This window comes from Apodemus sylvaticus, chromosome 6 (assembly GCF_947179515.1).
Source record: "Apodemus sylvaticus chromosome 6, mApoSyl1.1, whole genome shotgun sequence".
NCBI classification, from domain to species: domain Eukaryota; kingdom Metazoa; phylum Chordata; class Mammalia; order Rodentia; family Muridae; genus Apodemus; species Apodemus sylvaticus.
The window spans coordinates 125,377,469-125,400,707 of NC_067477.1; the positions used below are offsets into that span (position 1 = coordinate 125,377,469).

General features: G+C 41.5%; 1 long non-coding RNA gene across 2 annotated transcripts in view; it reads right to left on the bottom strand.

The window, feature by feature from the left end:
* Nucleotides 1–24: 24 nt before the first annotated feature.
* The window catches only part of LOC127687605 (uncharacterized), a 30,876-nt gene continuing 7,661 nt past the window's right edge, over nt 25–23,239 (bottom strand). The window contains exons 4-7 of one of the 2 annotated variants that reach the window (XR_007978419.1): nt 19,251–19,459; nt 14,200–14,236; nt 7,671–7,713; nt 25–7,092 (exon numbers count right to left, since the gene is read on the bottom strand). This is a non-coding gene — a long non-coding RNA (uncharacterized LOC127687605). The remainder of the gene's footprint in view (nt 7,093–7,670; nt 7,714–14,199; nt 14,237–19,250; nt 19,460–23,239) is intronic. The other variant, XR_007978420.1, reaches the window with a different exon arrangement.

The following is a 23,239-nucleotide window of genomic DNA, read 5'->3' on the forward strand; positions in this document are numbered from 1 at the left end:
TATCAGATCCACTTACTACCCCCCCATTTTATTTTTATTGCCTATTCCTAGTATCCTCGGTCTCAGTTCCTCAACATATTGTAATTATTCATAATCCTTCAGCATCCCTAGTGCCTCCCGTTGCTGTAAAATATATTACATATATGCATATTTTTCCATCTTTCTTTTCGATCCTCCACCTAGGAATAAGGTTTTGAGAATGGGCGTTGATATTGTCAACCCGTCTCTACAATGTAGACAGCTTCACATCTAGGCACAGGGGGATTCATCTCTTTGGGGATGAGGTACAAAGGTCCCTGGCACTCACTCATGTGCTTGCAATTTGCTAGACCCGGGACCCACATCCAGTAAGCAGCAGAGGAGCACCAGGATCCTGGGAGCTAAGAAGTAAGTCAGGCTTTCTGAGGACATCTTTGTAATTGTGTAGACAGTGCTGCTAACGGTGTTCTGTGTCTGTACTGTGCAGCGTCACAGCCACCAGACAGGTATGGCTTTGGGGCACTTGAGATGTGGCTACAGAAGAATAGAATGACAAATTCTATTTCATTTTAAAGGACTGAAACTTCAATAGCCATCTATAGGTAGCGGCTACTAGATTGGACAGTGCAGATATCAGCCTAGTGTGGGGGAAAGAAAACCTACCTTGCAATAAAACTACAGTCTAATAAAAATGAGTGTTTCAGTTAGTGGTATCCCTGCATGCCCTCTGCCCCCACATCAAATATGTGCTCATAATTAATTTGATGGACTCTGGGAGGGAAATAAAATTCCTATGAGCAGTATTTATATTTCCAAGCTACTTGGTTGCATCACTGATTCATTATTTTGTGTAATGAATGTGCTAAGTTTCTCCATGGCTGATACAAGAGAAAAGATTTTATTAACTTGGACCTCCCTGGTGAGTTCATTCACTTAGATAACACTTAGGAAATGTCTTCTCTGTACTGGCTGTGTTGGGCTCCCAGGCATGAAAACAGCTGTTGGTTTCAACAGATGAGGTGGAAAAACATGGCAAAAGAATTCAGGGTAATAGGAATAAAACTATTTTTTAAAGTAGGGTTTCACTATCTGGGAATTCCCTGTGACACTTAGGTTGGCCTGTAACTTGTAGTCCTCTGTCTCCTGAGTGCTGGGATCACAGGCCTGTGCCATCACACACTTGTTTCTGTTTGAGACAGGGTTTTACTATGTAGCCCAGGCTGACCAGGAGCTGACTATATAGCCCAGGCTGGACTTTAACTTATGCAGTCTCTGCCCAAAGCCTTCCCAGTGCAGAGTTCACAGGCATGCTTTACGCTTTTAATCTGTGCTCTGCTAGTAAACACAGTTATAGTGGAATTTAATACCAATTTTGGTAATACTTTTCAGTGTTACCAGAATAGTCCACTCATAGACAGAAGCTGGAAGGTCTTTGAATAATAGCTAGTAAGGAGTCCCGGCTTCCTGTCCCAAGAGAACAGTATTTGAACTGATGAAAGAAGTTTAAAATAACTAGTTGTGTATCCTTGGCATGGAGGATGATAGCAGGTAGAGGGTATTGCAGGGTGTCTTTGAGAGGAGTTAGCAAGAGCTAGGTCTTTTTTGGCATGCTAACACGTTGCAATTGTAATTGTCCTGGAGGGGAAAGTTCACCTTTGAAGACATGGATTGAAAGAAGTGTGAAGGTATTTTTGTGTTTCTTCTTAGGGGCTTCTACCTGTTGACCCATATTCTCCTATATTTTTTAAGGGACTTATTTATGGCCTTGAAGTCCTCTATCAGCATCATGAGATGTGGTTTTTGCCAGGAGCTATTCTCACAGAGATCTCAAAAACCCCCTCCTCTCAGCCATTTCCAGCTTGCTTTCTCTAGGCTGCTTTTAGCAGGAAATGTACCAGTTTAAAGATTAGCCAAGTAAGCTAGATGGTCAGTAGGTACAGAGCTCACCCAAGTGGGCTCGAACAAAGGAAGTTCACCTGTGGTTGTTACCATAGCAACTCCTTTCCACCTCACCTCCTCATGATCAAAATATGATGCCAAGTTCCTACAGCACCTGCCAAATCTTAGCTGAGACCCTGAGAGACAATTCTGAGAAACTGTTCCTGAGATACGATGCTAGCCTCCTGAGGTTGTTCCTCAAATACAATGACTTTCCCCCTTCACCCCTCCCCACACCTGCTTGCTTGCCTTTATAATGCCTTGTGTGTAAATTAAAGATTGACAGCTTGATCGGATTCAGGCTTGCTCTCCAGTTCTTTTGTGTCTGTCTTCTCTCTTGCCATTCCCCTAGGTGGATCCAGGACTCTGCTGACTGTCCCATGGGCCAGGATAGATTTTAAACCCAGCTCTTGCTTTTCTGATGTGTTGCAGTATTCAGGATTTGCTGTTGTGGGAGAACTGGGTTCTGATGGTGCCATATTGCCTTGGTTTCTGTTGGTAATGATGTTCCATTTGACTTTTGCAATTTAGTTATCTCTGATGTTAGCTGTCAGGGGACAGAAGATGCTGGAGATGATGTGGAGAAAGAGGAACACTCCTCCATTGCTGGTGGAATTGCAAACTGGTAAAAGCACTCTGGAAATCAATTTGGTAGTTCATCAAAAGTTAGACATAGTACTACCTGAGGACCCAGATATACTACCCCTGGCATATACCCAGAACATGTTCCAACATATAATAAGAACACATGCTTCACTCTGTTCATAGCAGCCTATTTATAATAGCCAGAAGCCGGAAAGAACCCAGATGTCCTTCAACAGAGTAATGGATACAGAAAATGTCTACAGAATGGAGTACTATTCAGCTATTAAAAACAAGGAAATCATGAAATTCTTAGGCAAATGGATGTAAATATAAAGTGTCATCCTGAGTGAGGTAACCCAATCACAAAAGTATGTACACATAGTATGCACTCACTGATAAGTTGATGTTAGTCCAAAAATCTCAAAATAAACAAGTTACAATTCACAGACCACAGGAAGCTCAAGAAGGAGAACTGAAGTGGGGGTGCTTTGGTTCGTCTGAGAAAAGGAACCTAATACTCACAGGAGCAATAATGGAGACAAAGTGTAGAGCAGGGACAGAAGGAAAGGCCACCCACAGAGTGTTCTACCTGGTAAACACCAAACTCCAAAAGTACTATGGATGACAAGTGCATACTGAAAGGAGCCTGTTATGGTTGCCTTTGGAGGGGCCCTGCCACAGCCTTACAGATACAGAGGCTAATACTAGCAGCCAACCATTGGACTGAGCATGGGGTTCACAATGGAGGAGTTGAAGGGTAGACTGGAGGAGCTGAAGGGGTTAGCAGCCCCATGGGAAGAACGATGATGTCAGCCATCCAGATGCCTCAGGGCTCCTAGGGCTCCATCAACTAAGGGGTACACATGGTTCCTGCTAAAATAGTGGCAGAGGAATGCCTTGTTGGGTGTCAGTGGGAGGAGAGAGGTCCTTGGTCCTGTGAAGGCTCAATAGAGACCCCAGTGTGGGGAAATCAATTGGGGGTTGTGGGAGTGGGTTGGGTGGAGGAGCATATTCTGGGAGGCAGGGGGTAAGAGCAGGGGTTGGGAGTTTCCAGGAGGGGAGAAATCGGGAAGGGGAAACCTGCAAGGACTATAACAGTTGAAATGTAAATGAAGAATATATTCAATTAAAAAAAAGAAAAAAAAAAGAACTGAAGTAGGGGTGTTTTGGTTCCTCTGAGAAGGAGAACCAAATACGCACAGGAGCAATAACAGAGACAAAGTGTGCAACAGAAACTGAAGGAAAGGCCACTCAGAGAATGCCCTACCTGGGCATTCATCCTATAAACAGGAACCAAACCCCTGCACTATTATGGTCGACAAGAAGTGTATGCGGAATGGAGGCTGCTATGGTTGTCTCCAGAGGGGGTCTGCCAGAGCCTTACAGATACAGAGGCAGATGCTAGCAGCCAACCATTGGTCTGGGCATGGGGTCCTCAATGGAGGACTTGGAGGGCAGACTGGAGGAGATGAAGGGGTTTGTAGCCCTATGGGAAGAACAATGATGTTGGCCACCCAGACACTAAACAATCAAGTGGTACACATGGTTAGAGCCAAAAGTGTAGCAGAGGAATGCCTTGTCCGGCATCAGTGGGAAGAGAGGTCCTGGTCCTGTGAAGGCTCAATAGATGCCCCAATATAGAGAAATCGAGGGGTGTGGTAAGCTAGGAGTAGAGGGTGGAGGGGCATATACTTGGAGGCAGGGGGTGGGAGAAGGGGTTGGGGGTTTTCTGGGACAGGAGAAACCGAGAAAGGTTCTAGCATTTGCAATGTAAATGAAGAATATATTGTTTTATCTTTTTTAATTGAATGTGTTCTTATAACATTTTTTATTTAAAAAATGAAAGAAAGAAGCTTGAAAACTGGTACTAAGAATATTATACTCAAACCTAAGGAGGAAAGTGAAATGTGGCCTATAATCGTAACTGAATCACAGGTGCATATGATGAGAGGAGGTGAGAGTTAAGGGGGAGGGGAAACAGGGTGTCCACAGGTTCCTGTCTTTGGCAACATCTGGATTTTGCATTCATACACCAAAGTGGAAATTTCTAAAACAAAATGTAACATTACAACAAAATGAATGGATTTGCACTTAAAGGAAGAGCTGATCTGAAGTGCAGACTTAAGAATTACCATCTGTGAAAAATAATTGGAAAAATGTTATTTTTTTTTCTCCGTAAGATGAAGGCATTCATAAGGTCTTCCAGGAGTTGTGGTAAAAGGGGTATATGTTGGTGTGTACCTTGAGAAAATTGTTAAGCATTATGAAGGCAAATGGGTTCTTCTTTCAACCAGGATTGGAGTCATTGGGAGAACTCACTTAAAACCCTTTAGATTTATTTCTGTGTTTGTGTTGCTCTCACATGAATGTCTGTGCACCACAGACCCATGGACGTCAGAAGAGAAGTCGAATAGGAAAAGACTCCAACGGTTGCTGAGACCAACCAAAAGGCTTCTTTAAAAAATTAAATCTAGATTTTGCACCAGGGAGCCAGGCAACTCCACAGCCTTCTATGCACAGCCTGCCAAGAGAGAGTGATCTCCCAGCAGTGTTTTCACTTCTGAGCTTCTGGGGTGAGATCTCCAGCTCCTCTCTGGAGGGAACCAGCTAGGAGCTCACAGGGCAGGCGATCAGTGGAGCAGCTGGGAATGGAAGTCTTCTGGGCACCATTGGCACCAGGGAGCCAGGCAGCTCTACCACCTTCTGTGCACAGACCCTGTCAGAAGAGAGTTGGTCTTCAAGGAGTATGGACACAGGCTTACAGGCCCACAGAAGGGACAAGCTCCATCCAGAGACAACAAGACCAACTAGCACCAGAGATAACCAGATGGAGAAAAGCAAGCACAAGAACCCTACCAACACAAACCAAGGCTACCTGGCAATATCAGAACCCAGTTCTCCCACCACAGCAAGTCCCACACTGGAAAAGCAAGAGTTGGATTTAAAATCCTATCTCATGATGTTGATAGAGGGCTTCAAGAAGGACTTAAATAACTCCCTTAAAGAAATGCAGGAGAACAACTGTCCACAAGCAAAAGCCCTTAATGAGGAAACACAAAAATACTTTAAAGAAGCACAGGAGATCCTGGGTCAACAGACAGAAGCCCTTAAAGAGAAAACACAAAAATCCCTTAAAGAATTACAGGAAAACACAAACAATCAAGTGAAGGAATTGAAGAAAATCATCCAGGCTCTAAAAGTTGAGGTAGAAACAATAAAGAAATCACAGAGTGAGACATCTCTGAAGATAGAATAGCTTGGAAAGAATTCAGGAATCATAGCTGTAAGCATAAACAACATAATACAAGAGATAGAAGAAAGAATCTCAAGTGCTAAAGATACGATAAAAAACATTGACTCAACAGTCAAAGAAAATGCAAAATGCATAAAGCCTGCAAGCCAAAACATCCAGGAAATCCAGGACACAATGAGAAGACCAAACCTACGGATTATAGGTTTCGAAGAGAATAAAGATTTCCAACTTAAAGGGCCACTAAATATCTTTAACAAAATTATATAGAAAATTTTCCTAGCCTAATGAAAGAGATGCCCATGAACATACAAGAAGCTTTCTGAAATCCAAAGGACTGGACCAAACCAGAAAGTCTTCAAAGCACATAATAATCAAAAGACCAATGCATTCAAAAAAGAAAGAATATTAAAAGTAGTAAGGGAAAAAGGGTCAAGTAAGTTAAAAAGGCAGACACATCAGAATTATACAAGACTTCTCACCAGAGATGATGAAAGCTAGAAGATCCTGGGCAGACCTCATACAGATCCTAAGAGAACACAAATGCCAGCCCAGACTTCTATACCCAGAAAAACTCTCAATCACGATAGATGAAGAAAACAAGATATTCCATGACAAAACCAAATTTACACAGTATCTGTCCACAAATCCAGCCCTACAATGGATAATAGATGGAAACACAAATGCCAACACACAGAGGGAAACTACACCCTAGAAAAAGCAAGAAAGTAATCTTCTTCCAACAAACCGAAATGAAGGTATGCACACAAACATAAAAATAACATCAAAAATAACAGGAAGCAACAATCACTAATCCTTAGTATCTCTTAACATCAATGGACTCCACCAATTCTAACAGAAATATTTTTCATGTAAACCTTCAATTCTATCAGAAAAGGTTTGCAATTCCTCTTTCAATTTATATAGTAAATATTGGTGTTTTTCAGTGGTCTTATGATATGTAAGTTTAGAACCACTGGGCTATAGGCTCTTGAAAATTCTTAATCTGGGCTGGAGAGATGGCTCAGCGGTTAAAAGTACTAACTGATTTCCAGAGTGGTTGTACCAATTTGCAACTCCACCAGCAGTGGAGGAGTGTTCCTCTTTCTCCACACCCTCTACAACACCTGCTGTCTCTTGAATTTTTAAACTTAGCCATTCTGACTGGTGTAAGATGAAATCTCAGCGTTGTTTTGATTTGCATTTCCCTAATGACTAATGAAGTTGAGCATTTTTTAAGATGCTTCTCCACCTTCCCAAGTTCTTCAGGTGAGAATTCGTTGTTTACCATGCCAGATCACTTGCTGTGGCATACTTCTTGGATTCTTCCAATTCTAAAGCTGGTAATAGGAGTAAAGAAACTACTTAGTATAGTAACTACTGATACAATGTAAAAGAATCCCTTTCATTCAATAATCATGAGGGCAAAGATAGAGTCATGCCTGCCATGAAGCTAATTAGTAGCAAGGCACAGCTACCACGTTTTAAATGTTCATATTCTCTGCTTTCTTCATCATGGAACTGAAGTGCCTCCACTAGAAGCATGGGAATGGGAACATAACAGTGGGAGACACAGAGAGCCTGATACATCTCTTCCTTTAAAGATGTTTGCCCAGAATACATAGTAGAGGAATAAAGGCAACAAACTCTTAGTAGTTATTCTTTGTCCAGTCTCCTGACCCAGTGAGTTTCTTTCCAGGACTTTGAGTTTCCTTGAAAATATATGGGACATGGGAAAGGGACCTTGCAGGAGTTATGGGGCTGTATGCATGACTTTGCAAGTGAAGATGTTAGAAAGATGGCTTTACTCTAGTCACACCCTCATTTTCAATTTTCTTTCACATGCTGTCAACGATCAGTGTCTTAAAGCAGAAACACAGCAGCTTGAGCTAACAATAAGGGATAGAGTAATTCTGACCTTTGATTTTCCTGATATCTTCAAGAACCTGTTGCTTTGAAGCCTAGAGAAACACACACAAAGAAAGAAACAAGAAAGTTAGGTTTATGCTATAGATTGGAGATTTTATTGACAATACATCTCATCTTCCCTGTGGGTTATTGATATGCTTTAATCATATGTAATCATCTTGAAAATGTGTAATTATGTCATTAGATTCTAATTTATTAATGAATAACTTATTATATATAATAAGGAAATACCAAGATGGCACTGTAGGCAAAGGTGCTACACACCATGCCCAAAGACCTGGGTTGTCTGGAGCTCTTGTAGTAAAAGGAGAGAAGCAGTTTTCACCAGTCCTCTCACTTCCCTCCATGTGCATGCCATGGCATTTGTGCATGCATGCACACATGCATACATGTTATTCAGTGTCTTCAAAAATTAAATTCTAGATTATTATGTGGCATACTGAGACTAAAGATAAATATGCCCCCTTTACTCTAGAGCCAAGCATTAGTAAGGAAAACAGCCACCTAAACAGATAAGATACTATGTGGGAGCCAGCAAAATGGCTCAGTGGGTACAGGTACCTGGTGCCAAGCCTTGCCAACTGACATTTACCTCCTATGGTTTTCAAGTTAGATGGAAAGAACTGACACTTGTAGGTTGTCTTCTACTTCTCTGTGCCCCATGACACATGTACACATGCACACACTTACACACACACACAATTTTTTTCAGTGTGGTAAACGTAATAGAAATGCATCACTGAACTCAGAAGAACTTGATTAATTTCCTTAAACAGAATGAAAGAATACTCCATAAATTTCTATTTGAGCAACAGATCAGAGAGTCAGCTGATTTCTAGGTGAAAAAGTGCATTATAAGCAAGTAAAATACCACTGAAAAGGCATATGGAACTTGTGTTGTGGGGCATTCACCAGAGAAGACTGGATGGACATGGCTTTTAGCCACCGGCATGTCTTTATTAGCCACTCAGCAACTACAATGGATGTTCAGGATTCCAGTGTATCCACAAGCCTTTTTCAGAGTGACCTCTTAAGCACAAAAACCATGTTCTGGGTTGACATAAATTAACAAGAATGGTTAACCAGAAGCAGAAGCCAAAAAGTGAGGCTAGTCCATTTTGAGGCTCCCAGAACTATGGACTTTGATGGATTGGGCCATTGTTTTACCTGTGGCAGGTGGTGCTGACTATGTGCTGAGATTTACAGTCTGAAAGGCACTTCCATCATGGAGTCAGCTGTGCTAAAGTCTGGAGCCCTGTAACCATTTGCAAGTGCACTTTTGCTCAGCTGTGGGAGATGGTGCTGAGAAGGTGAGAAGCAGGGGAAGCTTAGTGGTAGGAGTTCCATTCTATTCCATAAGGTCTTCCTAGCAAGTAGTAAACTCATAGGACTTTGCAGTGATGCCCACAGTCAGGTTAAGGGCATTAATGACATTTGTCACCATTAAAATGAGTCAAATATGTACTCCTTCCTTTTGTGTCAGGGCATCAATGTCTAAAGAACCTAGCCAACAATTCTGGGGCATTTGGTGAATATGTCTATGATTTAGTGGCCCAGTTTACCACAGAGCTAAGTATGTCTGGTGGTAGTTTTGATAGTTTTGAGCTTATTTTATGCTTAATCATGCATTATGTATAAATCTATGCTCATAGTGATACCATTAAGATAAGAAGCAAAAGAAAACTGGTGTTGAAATATCAGTTAATATGTCTACCAATGTGCCTTCTGTATCTGTATCTCCACACGATCTACAAATATCACACATGTAAGTAATGTGGAAACACCCTCATGGTGAAATACCTACAGATACTGGATAGAGCATGGCATGTGCCTGGAATGTAGTTTATCCTCTGTGAAAAGAAGGTTACAAAGAAAGCTAAGCTGAATGCTTTTCACAATTGAGCCCAGGATGCTACTGATGGAAGCTCTTCTTGGCCCATGTTGCTGCTTAGGGAGCTTGGTCACCTCCACCCTGTGCTGTGGACGTTTGAAATAAACAGTGGATAGACCAGGTGACTAGAGACTAGGGACACATATCTATAGGTATTTGGCTCCTGTTTCATGAGCATTTTACCAGATATGTAGATTCTTTTCTTTTGTTTTCCATTGGTCATGTGGATCCTGTTCCTCTCAGCACTTCACAGCCAGAACTGCTTGCTCATGCAAAGCCCCACTTTCTCCTGCTTTCCTTAGAACATGGATTCACAGGTTCCTGAACCAATGTTTTCTGAGTTATGACATATAAGATCTCAAAGAATTCCTTTTAATTTTACAGGTTCTGGGTAACTTGATTAGCATTAGAGAGAGAAAGGGAGAGGGGGGTGGGAGAGAGAGAGAGAGAGAGAGAGAGAGAGAGAGAGAGAGAGAGAGAGAGAGTCTTCCTAAAGGGAAAACGCTGAAAAGCAACAGTAAAAACTCAGGCTACTAAAAAAAAAACTCAGGCTACTAAATTGGTCTTGCTACACTCAATATCTGAGGCAAGAAGAGCAGTCACTCCTAACTGCTGGAGATGAATACACTTCCAAAGAACACATGCACCACAAGAGAGTCCTTCTACATCAGTGGTTCTGATTCCATCGGTCACTACTGTGTTGGATGTAAAGGACCATTTTACAGGGGTCACTTAAGATGATCAAAAAACAGTTTATTTACATTATTATTCATAACAGTAGCAAGATTACAGTTATGAAGTAGGTATGAAAATAATTTTATGGTTGGTGGTCACCACAGCATGAGGAACTATATTAAAGGGTTGTAGCATTAGGAAAGTTGAGAACCACTGTTCTTCATGAATTGCATGTGTGTTGTATGCCTCAGTACATACACACATTCTACAGGTTTATCTTTTTGTGCTCTAAAATGGCAACCTTATAGCCCATAGGTTATCTGCCTAGTGACAGCCCTTCAACCAATATACTGATGCAAATTCATGCTTCAGATCTATGAATTTTGAGTCCAAATAGCCTATACAAATTTCTCCTTTTTTAAAAGTACATACTCTTTTTAAAGTTTTCATTTGTTTTTATTTTAAGTGAATGTATGTTATGCTTGCATGTATGCCTGTAGTAAAGAGTTGAATTCCTTGGAACAGGAGTTACAGACAACTGTGAACTGTTGTGTGGGTGCTGGGAATGGAACCCAGGTCCTTTAGAAGAGCAGCCAGTGCTCTTAACCTCTGAGACAGCTCTCCAGTCCCTTTCACTCTTTGCCTTTAAGAGCTCTCTATTGGCTGAGCAGTGATTGCACATGCCTTTAATCCCAGCACTCTGGAGGCAGATGCAAGTGAATTTCTGAGTTCGAGGCCAGACTGATCTACAGAGTGAGTTCCAGGACAGACCAAGACCTCTCTTTTGTCTTGGCTTCTTTGAATGCAGCTATAATATATTATTTTCTCTCTCTCTCTCTCTCTCTCTCTCTCTCTCTCTGTCTCTCTCTGTCTATATACATATAGATATGTGCATATAATATACTTCCCTAAATTTACAAATCCAAAACAACTTATGAATATGAACAGCCACTGATTCTAGTAGCACATGCCTGTAATACCAACACTTGGAGTAAGGAAGAGGATTGTTACTGGTTTGAGATAATCTTCGTAGTGAGCACCAGCTTAGCTGGAGATATAAAGCAAGAACCTATCTCAAAAACTAAAACAAAACACACACACACACACACACACACACACACACACACACATCACTTTTACCTCAGTAAAAACTCTATAACCCTTAAAGTCATAAAATATATTTTTATATTAATAAAGATTATAAAATATCAAAGTATTGGATTAATAATACAGAAGACCTTCATATATAAAACCATAAATATTTAACACAGGAGATTGATGATAATATGCATAATTGGAAAGATATTTCAGGCTCTTGGCTGGGATGATTTTAATATAAAAAATGTCAATCCACCTCGAGTTCAAGTCTACCTTGAAGCTTTCTCAATGGAGAATAAGAAGAGAGAGAGACTTGTAGGACCAAAAGCAAAAACAGCTACACAACCATGGTTAATAACAAAAACAGGCAGGTGGAATTAAAATGTTTTTAAAAGGCTCTGAAATATCAGGAGGGAAAGGATTTCTGTGCACTGAAGGCCAGCCTGGTCTAAATACTAGTTCCAGGAGACCCAGAGCTACAAAGAGAGAATCTGTCCCAAAACAAACACCCAGCTCTGAACCAAGTTCATTTCCATATGACAATATGACAGTTTAATTGAGGATAGCTCCACATAGCAGCAAGAAAACAATGCCAGTACTGTGATGACAAATGTCAACTTGACAAAATCTAGAATCATCTGGAGATGAGCCTCTGAGCATGTCTGTAGGGAAGTGTCTGGATAACCATCCTGAGGCACCTCTGGGTGGCGCTAAGCTATGACTGGGATCCTAGACTGTGTCCCTAGGGAAAGAGAAGAGCAGCTTGAACTTGTTCCTTCTCTCTGCTTCTTTACTGTGGATGTCACCTGAATCGCTACCCTGAGCCCCTATGCTGTGGCTTCTTCCCCTGCCTTGGTGGATGGAGGGACCATTTAAAGGAATCACAAAGGTCCCCCAGGAGCCAAAAAATATTCTTGAAAAAGCATAGTTAAATGACTCAGTTTCTATTTTTAAAACCATGTACAAATGGTTTTACAGTAATCAAAAATAGTCGTGAAACTAGCATAAGAACAGACCTTTAGGATCAATGAAAGCTAACACTAAAAATCAACTGCTTCTCTACACAGACACTGAGACCATTCAATGCAAAACAAAACAAAACAAAACAAAACAAAAACAAAACAAAACAAAACAAAACAAAACAAAAAGCTTTAATAAATGGTTTGGGGACACTGGAAGGCCACTTGTTGATGAGTGAAGTTGGGCCTTACTTCATATCATATTTAAAAACAAATTTGAGATAAAGTAAAAAACATAAATGTAAGAACTAAAGTAATGAAACTCTACAAACTAAGAAGGAGAAGGAGTAAGAGAAGGGGGAAATAGAAAAAGAAGAAGAGAAAGAGGAAGAGAAGGAGGAGAAAGAGAAGAGGAGAAGGGCATGGGAGGATGGTTCAGCAGCACATACTGCACTTGCAGAGGACCTGGGTTCAGTTCTTAGCATCTATGTCAGATGGTTCATGATAGCCTGGAATTCTAGCTCCAGGGTGATCCAAGCACCTCTGGCTTCTGCAGGCACTTGTGTTCCAATTCTCCCACACAACCACACAAACACACAATTTTACAAATGAACTTAGAGAAGAGAAAGAATTGTAATGGTTAATCATATGTCAACTTGGCTAGGCTATGGAACCCAGTGGTTTGGTCATATATTAGCCTAGAACATTTCTTTGACAGTAATTCTTACATATGACTAACATTTAGAATCAGTACACTTTAAAGCATATTGCTTTCCATACTGTGAGTGGGCATCACCCAATCAGCTGAAGGCTTTAATAGCAGAGATCAGAACTCCTGAAGAGAAAAGACTTCTTCCACAGGAGTGAAGCACAAAAGGTGTACCCATTTCTCTAGCCTGCCCTTTGCTGCATGTTTTGGACTCAGGAAATGTCACTAAATTTTACCTGATTTTGTCTATGAATTTCAGAAGAGCTGTGAGAATCAATTTCTTGGCCTCAGTTTCTTTTCGTGTGTGTGTGTGTGTGTGTGTGTGTGTGTGTGTGTGTGTGTGTGTGTGTGTGTGTGTCAGAGGCCAGGAAACTCAGACAGGAGGCATGACCTACCAGGTCCTCAAGAAGACCATCAGTGCTTACTAACATTCACCATGTGCACCATGTCTGCGAACAATTTTTCTTCTGTTGAAAATAAAAATTTCCACCCACCCACAAAGTTGTAATTAATGTCCCAAGACCTTCATTGTCTTGTCCTATGAGTATAAATCTTTCTTTACAAAACGGGCTCCATTGGCCTTCTGCCTCCCATGTGATGGACAATATCCATTTCTCAACTCTTATCACATTCTTTCCCCCAAAAAGTTCTATGTATGTCAGTCTGACTGTCTCCCCTAGCTCAAGTTTCTAGGCAGCACTTCTTTAATATCTTGTACATTCTTCCTTTTTGATAATATGATACTAAAGTTACTACTACTATTACCACCTCCTCCTCTAGACCTATCCCTCCTTCTTCTCTTCCTCCTTTTTCTTTCTTTCCTATTCCTTGTTCTACCTGCTCTTCCTCTTCTTTCTGTTCTTCCCACTTGCTCTTCTTTTCTTGGCTTTTTTGAGAGAGTAGTCCTTGCTCTCCTGGAACTTACTATGTGGACTAGGATGACTTTGAACTCAGAGAGTTCCTCCTGCCTCTGCCTCCAAAGTACTGACATCAAAGGTGTGCACCACCATGCCCGGCCTAAAGCTTCTCAAACTGAATTAATTGAAAGACATCTATGGGTATTACCTCAACTCCCCCTACCCTCTGCTCATTCCCTCAGATGGCCCAGAGGCTCAGCATTTCTAAAAACCTACCGGGGTTCAGCACAGAGAGAAGTGGGTTTTGAGAGAAAGTGGCTATCACATACCTTTGCCTTGGCGGCCGCCTTTGTCTGGCTCCAATACCTAGAAAACAACACACAGATAGCGCCAATCATGAAACTAATTAGACTAATCTTGAAATGGCCCAGCAGTGGGATATCCATCCCCCAACTTGGCTCCATTACTCAAGCACATTGCTTTAACTAACTAACTAAACTCAACTCAACTAAAGAGTCTCTGTCTCCAGAATGGCACCATTATGATATCATAATAGGTACTTCAAGGTAAGGCCAGTCATTGTACATTTCAGCCACTGCCCTTCCCTGGGGCTACCCCTAGCTCTCAGATCCCTTATATCCCAAATCTCAAGGAAGAATCCAGCTATGAATCTTCCGAGGTCCAGCTTGATAAAGTGACATTAAGGAAGAAGTGATGAGGCAAAGTTTCAAAGTCTTTCAAAATGGCCTGTTCCAATTCACATCTTCTCTGGAGCTGGCCACTATCCTATACTTGGATTAGGTCCCCTGCCATACATTTCAAACTTCTGGTTAGAAGTAGAATTAGAGACAGAACAGTTGGAGTGGAAATGCTCACACGCTCTGAGGTGCTTAGTTCTCGAAGTTCATGGGTCTCCATATTCCCTAGTTCCTGTTGACCTGAATGCATGAAATTGAGTAGTAACCTTAGAGGAACACCTTATCCTAGGACCTACTCTCTTACTGCCAAGTTTATCTATACTATATTCTGGAGTTACCAAAGAAGCTACAATAATAGTTCAGTAAATACCTCTTACCCTTTCTCATCTATCCTTAACAGCATTTTTTTCTTTTTTTTATTCGATATATTTTTTATTTGCATTTCAAATGATTTCCCCTTTTCTAGACCCCCACTCCCCGAAAGTCCCATCAGCCCTCTTCTCTCCCGTTTTCCCACCTACCCCTTCCCACTTCCCTGTTCTGGTTTTGCCCTATATTGCTTCACTGAGTCTTTCCAGAACAATGGGCCACTCCTCCATTCTTCTTGTACCTCATTTGATGTGTGGATTATGATTTGGGTATTCCAGTTTTCTAGGTTAATATCCACTTATTAGTGAGTGCCTACCATGATTCATCTTTTGAGTCTGGGTTATCTCACTGTTTTTTTTAAAAAAAATGTATTTTATGTGTAAGTATAATTTGCCTGGATGTATGTTTGTATACCACATGCGTGCCCAAGAGATTCACAAGACAGCATCAGATCCCCCAAAACTGGAGTTAGGGACAGTTGTGAGAGGCTATGTGGGTGCTGGAACTCAGCACAAGCCCTTCCAAGAGCAGCCTGTGCTCTAACCATTGAGCCATCTCTCCAACCCCACTCTTCACATCTTATATGACTTCAGTACACTTGTCAAGACCATGAGATTAAAATGGGAGGTGGAGGATCCAGAGTCAAAGGGCATCCTTGGCTTCATTGCAAATTCAAAGCCAGCTTGATCTCCATAAACCCTATCTCAAAAAAAATGCAAACATTGGTACATTGATTCCTGCTTTCATTTGCATCTCATATTCTCCCACCAGTGCCAGGATCCATTCTAGAGCACCATGTTGCTGGAGCCTGAACCCAGAGCCCTCTGAGTTCTATCCAAGAGTCCTATCACTGCACCAATAGAGAAAAGAAATCCCTACATTTGAGGCTCTGTGATGTTCTCTTTATGTTTAGACTGAGAGTCTATGTTTGGGGAGGGGTAGGAATGCAGACTACACAGCTGTGGCCCATCCTTCTAAGTCCAGCACATCAAGAGGGACAACACTATCAACTTGTAACACTAGTGTCAAGCCATTTGCAGAGTGTGAATGCTGCATGTCTCTTCCTGACGTTACTATTTTCCTTTGTTCATACTTTGCTTCCAGAAGAGTCCTATAAATCTACTCCTATTGGAAATCTGGGGTTAGCATGATTAAGCCCCATCCCCTGGAAGAATAATAAAACATATACTACTTGAAATTCTTGAGTAAGAAAGATTTGCCACCCCTCTCAGCACTTTCTATTTGTTCTTTTACATTTATTGGTAAGGGTGCATGTGTATTCCTTTTGCACTTGGTGCTATGGCTCAATACTATCCTTCGTTTTCTTGATCAATTTTTATAGCTTTATCTTCAGGAAGCTCTTCTTACCTGCTTGCTTCTAATAGACCTCAGGATTGTAGGAATAATTTTTTGCAACCTATTTTAAGAAACATTCAACCTCAACTCTTGCTGACCACCCACCAGAGGGAGTGGAAGAGAAAAGTCATTAGGAGATGGGGGACGTGGGCCTATTTATAAATAGTTCTTTGTGGTTGAGCTCTCTCTTCTTTGTCAGCAGTTCAGCTCCATAGCAAACACCGGATACTAACCAGCAGTCCAGTCTTCTCAGCAGGCAGACGCCATACATGAACCAAGAGCTGTATATTTTTTAAAATTTTTTTTATTCGATATAATTTATTTACATTTCAAATGATTTCCCCTTTTCTAGCCCCCCCCCACTCCCCAAAAGTCCCGTAAGCCCCCTTCTCTTCCCCTGTCCTCCCACCCACCCCTTCCCACTTCCCCGTTCTGGTTTTGCTGAATACTGTTTCACTGAGTCTTTCCAGAACCAGGGGACACTCCTCCTTTCTTCTTGTACCTCATTTGATGTGTGGATTATGTTTTGGGTATTCCAGTTTTCTAGGTTAATATCCACTTATTAGTGAGTGCATACCATGATTCACCTTTTGAGTCTGGGTTACCTCACTTAGTATGATGTTCTCTAGCTCCATCCATTTGCCTAAGAATTTCATGAATTCATTGTTTCTAATGGCTGAATAGTACTCTATTGTGTTGATATACCACATTTTTTGCATCCACTCTTCTGTTGAGGGATACCTAGGTTCTTTCCAGCATCTGGCAATTATAAATAGGGCTGCTATGAACATAGTAGAACATGTATCCTTATTACATGGTGGGGAGTCTTCTGGGTATATGCCCAGGAGTGGTATAGCAGGATCTTCTGGAAGTGAGGTGCCCAGTTTTCGGAGGAACCGCCAGACTGATTTCCAGAGTGGTTGTACCAATTTGCAACCCCACCAGCAGTGGAGGAGTGTTCCTCTTTCTCCACACCCTCTCCAACACCTGCTGTCTCCTGAATTTTTAATCTTAGCCATTCTGACTGGTGTAAGATGAAATCTTAGGGTTGTTTTGATTTGCATTTCCCTAATGACTAATGAAGTTGAGCATTTTTTAAGATGCTTCTCCGCCATCCGAAGTTCTTCAGGTGAGAATTCTTTGTTTAACTCTGTACCCCATTTTTTAATAGGGTTGTTTGGTTTTCTGGAGTCTAACTTCTTGAGTTCTTTATATATATTGGATATTAGCCCTCTATCTGATGTAGGATTGGTGAAGATCTTTTCCCAATTTGTTGGTTGCCGATTTGTCCTCTTGATGGTGTCCTTTGCCTTACAGAAACTCTGTAACCTTATGAGGTCCCATTTGTCAATTCTTGCTCTTAGAGCATACGCTATTGGTGTTCTGTTCAGAAACTTTCTCCCTGTACCGATGTCCTCTAGGGTCTTCCCCAGTTTCTTTTCTATTAGCTTCAGTGTGTCTGGCTTTATGTGGAGGTCCTTGATCCATTTGGATTTGAGCTTAGTACAAGGAGACAAGGATGGATCAATTCGCATTCTTCTGCATGCTGACCTCCAGTTGAACCAGCACCATTTGTTGAAAAGGCTATCTTTTTTCCATTGGATGTTTTCAGCCTCTTTGTCGAGGATCAAGTGGCCATAGGTGTGTGGGTTCATTTCTGGATCTTCAATCCTGTTCCATTGATCCTCCTGCCTGTCACTGTACCAATACCATGCAGTTTTCAACACTATTGCTCTGTAGTATTGCTTGAGGTCAGGGATACTGATTCCCCCAGATTTTCTTTTGTTGCTGAGAATAGTTTTAGCTATCCTGGGTTTTTTGTTGTTCCAGATGAATTTGATAATTGCTCTTTCTAACTCTGTGAAGAATTGAGTTGGGATTTTGATGGGTATTACATTGAATCTGTATAGTGCTTTAGGCAAAATGGCCATTTTAACACACACACACACACACACACACACACACACACCATGGATTACAATTACTCAAAATTGTTCCTTCATTTTGATACTGCTAATTCTTAATTTTTACACTTGTTTATGCAAATATAATTTGAGTTAAAAAAAAAGATAAGTTCTTTAAATAAATGACTATCCTCAGGATATTTGAGAACTGATCCAGTGCCAAAGTGAAGGGAGCAGTCTGCCCATAGGCTGTGACTGCAGACTTTAATTTTTCTAAAACTTTAAAGTCAAGGGGCTTTTTTTGGCTCTGGCTTTTTCTGGGTATTTGTCTTTGAAATAAATCCTGAAGTTAGAGTGACCATTTGTCCTTCTAACTCTCCTAGCTCCTTTAAGAGAGCTACTTGCTCCTTGCAGCTATCATTTGGCAGAGAGAAGAAATTTTTTCAGTGGCTCTTCTGCTGGCAGCTTTCTCCTCCAAGATGGCTTCCTCCCTGGGAGATAGAGTGTCATCACTTGAATTATGACTAGATTTCAGAGTTTATAGACAAGGATAGACGTTGGTCTTTTTGAGAAATAAGGTAAAAGAGCAGACATACACAGAGACTGTTTTAAATGTCCCTCCTCCATATCTGTCAGAGGTGGGAGGGATAAGAGAGCACAGAGACAGTGTATGGATGAGCACTTTTTCAGAGAACTAGATCCTGGAAGCCGGAGGAATTCTGAATAATGTCATTAATCAGAGACCAGTAGTTAAAGGCAGTAACCAGAACTTTCCCCTGCCCCCCTCCCCCCCAACCCGACCCCCACCCTCCCATCCCCGATAAAAAGTTGCATAGTAATCTCTAAAACAATTACTTACTCTAGCCATGTTTTCTTATCTATGGTTCCTTCCTCTGGGAACCAGGGACAAATTTGTCTGACATAATACTTAAGACCCTAAGTAGTTCTCAAGAAGTACCTAAGATCTCTTTTTATTAACCCAGCCCTCCCATCTTGAGAGATCCCTTGAGCCTTAAAAAAGGCTGGATAAATTCTTGTCCCATGGGGTCTCACCTTCTGAGACATTGTTGCCATGGAGATTTTCCTCTGGCCTAGCACTGGCGGGTCAAACATGCCTTGAATTAATCCGCTCCAGGAGCTGCACATGAAGAGCTCTTCCTTTTTTTTCCCTACGGCCTCCTTCCCCGTTGATGGATCCATGGGGGCACTATGTTGGGTGCCAGAGTGCCGGACCTGCAGGCCAGTCAACAGGGTCCCTGGAACTACCAAGGGAAAGGTGAGACACATGAGACACGAGAGATCGACAGCACGTCTGTATTCTGATCAAGCTGTCAAATTTTATTTTTTACAAAAGTTAATATAAAGGGAAGCTCACAAGGTTTGGGAGGGGTAAAGGGGGAACAATCTCAGGGGGTTGGCATCATTTCTAAGAAACAGTTTATCAGAGTTTCTGGGGGAAAGCTAGTTATTGCTGCTGGAATTTTGGCATGATAAAAAGGGGGTCATGAGGAGGTGAAGAGGAAAGGAGTTGCTATAGTAACCAATCCACAGGTAAGCTTCAAAAGAAGAACATTTTGAGACCTAAGTAAGAATGACTCCTGGCATCGAGAACTAAGTGAGAAGGAATCCTGGTATCGAGATCTAGGTGGAGATAGCTCCTGGTATCGCATTGAGATCTAAGTGAAGATGGCTCCTGGCATACAAAGAACTCAAGAAGTTAGACTCCAGAAAACCAAATAACCCTATTATAAATGGCATTCATAGCTAAACGAAGAACTCCCAACTAAGGAATACTGAATGGGTGAGAAACACCTAAAGAAATGTTCAACATCCTTAATCATCAGGGAAATGCAAATCAAAACAACCCAGAGATTCCACCTCACACCAGGCAGAATGGTCAGGATTAAAAACTCAGGGGACAGCAAATGCTGGAGAGGATGTGGAGAAAGAGGAACACTCCTCAATTGCTGGTGAGATTGCAAGTTGGTAAAACCACTCTGGAAATTAGTTTGGTGTTTCCTCAGAAAATTGGACATAGTACTATGTAAGGACCCAGCTATACCACTCCTGGGCGTATACCCAGAAGATGCTCTAACATGTAATAAGGACACATGCTTCACTATGTTCATAGCAGCCTTCTTTATAATAGTCAGAAGTTGGAAAGTACCCAGATGTCCTTCAACAGAGTAGAAGATACAGAAAATGTGGTACACTTATACAATGGAGTACTACTCAGCTACTAAAATCAACGAATAAATGAAATTCTTAGCCAAATGGATGGAGCTAGAAAATGTCATCATGAGTGAAGTAACCCAGTCACAAAAGAATACATATGGTATGCACTCACTGATAAGTGATTATTAGTCGAAAAGCTAGGAATACCCAAGAAACAACCAGAGACCACATGACCCTCAAGAAGAAGGAAGACCAAAATGTGTAATTTTTGATCCTTATTGGAAAGTGGATCAAAATATCCATGGTTCACAGCCAACCAATAGAATGAGCAATGGGTCCACCAATGGAGCAGCTAGAGAAAGGACCCAAGGAGCTCAAGAGCTTTGCAGTCCAGCAGGAGAAACAATATTTGTACCAACCAGTACCCCAAGATCTCCCAGGGACTAAATTCCCAAGCAAAGAGTACACACGGAGGGACCCTTGGCACCAGCTACATACGTAGCAGACAATGACCATTTCAGACTTCAATAAGAGGAGAGGCCATTGGTCCTGTGAAGACTCAATTCTCCAGAATAGGGGAATGCAAGTCAGGAAATTTGGGGGGGTGAGCAGGGGGAGGAGGGATAGAATGGGGGTTTTCAGAGGGGTAATGAGGAAAGGGGATACCATTTGAAATGTAAATAAAGCAAATATCTAACAAAAAAAAAAAAAAGAAAAAAGAAAAGCAGTGACAGGCAGATCTCTGAGTTCCAGGGCAGCCTGGTCTACAGAGTAAGTTCCAGAGCTACATAGAGAAACCCTCTCTGGAACACAAAGCAAGGAAACAAACAAAAAGAAAAAGAAAAAATTACTAAGAAAATACAAAGCCGCCTCACACATTCATCTAGGTTACTCAGTACCCTGAGTTCAGGCAGTGGGGCCTGATTACCTGAGCTTGATTCCCAGTACACATAAAGAAAAAGGAAAGAACCACCTTCTGAGGGTTGGGTTCTAGCATCCTCACCAGGTGGTAAATGACCACTGTCCATAGAAATGCCAGCAAATTATCTAGACTTTTATTTTGAGACTAAATGCCTTGTTCGCATTTGTGTATATACACCAATGTACGCATAGCATGTGCATAGTCAGATGAGGGCTTCGGATTCCTACAACTGGAGTTACAGATGGCAGTCAGCATCCATGTGGTGCTAGGACCCAGGTCCTCTGCCAAGAGCAACAAGGACTCTCTCTCTCTCTCTCTCTCTCTCTCTCTCTCTCTCTCTCTCTCTCTCTCTCGCTGTGTGTGTGTGTTTAAGATTTATTCATTATATGTAAGTACACTGAGGCTGTCTTCAGACACATTTTCTTCTAGCTCGGGCCCTGCTTGCTCACTGTAGCTATCTTCAGACACTTAAGAAGAGGGCATCAGATCTCATTACAGCTGGTTGTGAGCCATCATGTGGTTGCTGGGATTTGAACTCATGACCTTAGGAGGAGCAGTCGGTGCCCTTATCCTCTGAGCCATCTCTCCAGCCTTTTTGTGGAATGAGTCCTCTTAACTGCTCAGTCCTCTCTGCAGCAGCCCTCCTGAACACTAAAAATAATAAATAAGATGAGCAGCTAGGAGGACAACCACATCAGTGTCTGCCCTACAGACATATTCACACATGTATACACATGGATTCCACATAGCCACAAAAAAAAACATTTGAAAAAATTCAAGTTGCTTTTTAAAAAAAAGTCAGCATTTGGTGATAGATACAAACTGAAAGATTCAAGAAGCTTAACTGTAAGATTACTCACAGAGAAACATAGCTATATGCATCTTAATGAAACGATTAATGAAAACAGTCTTAAAACAAACTAAACTAGAGCCTAGCTTCAGAAGAGCATAATGCGGGAAACAGTGCCCCATAGGGTCCTGGATGCCCAAGAGAAAGAAAGAAGTCAGTGAGCCATGTAACACTGTTTTTAAAAAGTATTTTTAAAGATTTATTTTATTTATGTATAAGAGTACACTGTTGCTGTCTTCAGACACACAAGACGAGGGCATCAGATCCAATTCCAGATGGCTGTGATCCACCATGAGGCTTCTGGGAATTGAACTCAGGACCTCTGGAAGAGCAGAGCCATCTCTCTAGCCCATTTTAAGTATCATAACAGAAAAGATTTGTTAATTCAGAACTCAAGCTCCAGTAAAAATTCCTAAGTTAATATTTCATTAATGGAAAAAGTAAGCTTTTGCATTCATAATTGTTTGGCTATGGCCTTGAACAAAGGGACTAGGTGCCTATTTTACATGTCAAAGCAGTCTAGACATCTCTGTCTCTACTCTCTTGCTTGAGAGCTTTCTTTCTCTCTCTACACACTCCCTTCCCTTGGTGACTGCCTAGGCCTCTGTCCTCTGTCCTTGAGGACAACAAATCTGCATTTGATATAATTGAATATGGCTTGACATGACTCATTTCAACATTGGACAGATAACTTATCAAGTAAATCTGTAAGAATGTGTGAGCAAGTCTCTCCAGCAGAAGATAATGCTATGGGAGGGAGACTTGGGTTTGAAGAATGAATAAACAGAGGTGGCTACTGTAGGTAGAAAGGTTTAAGCTTCTCTCTCCTCTGCCTTCTGATGTTGGAATTACGGGTGGGCCACCGAACTCATCCAACCTTTCCATGGATTTCTGGGGATCCAAATTCCAGTCCTCATATTTGCACAGAAAGTATTTTAACCACCAAGCCATTTTTGCACCCACTCCTGGTCTTTTGTAAGCTAATTGTGAGTTTCCACTCAAGAGGCTAGAGAATCAAGGGAGGGCATACCTGTGAGGAACCATCTAGATTAGATTAGCCTAGACATGCTTATGAAGGATTACATTGATTAGGTT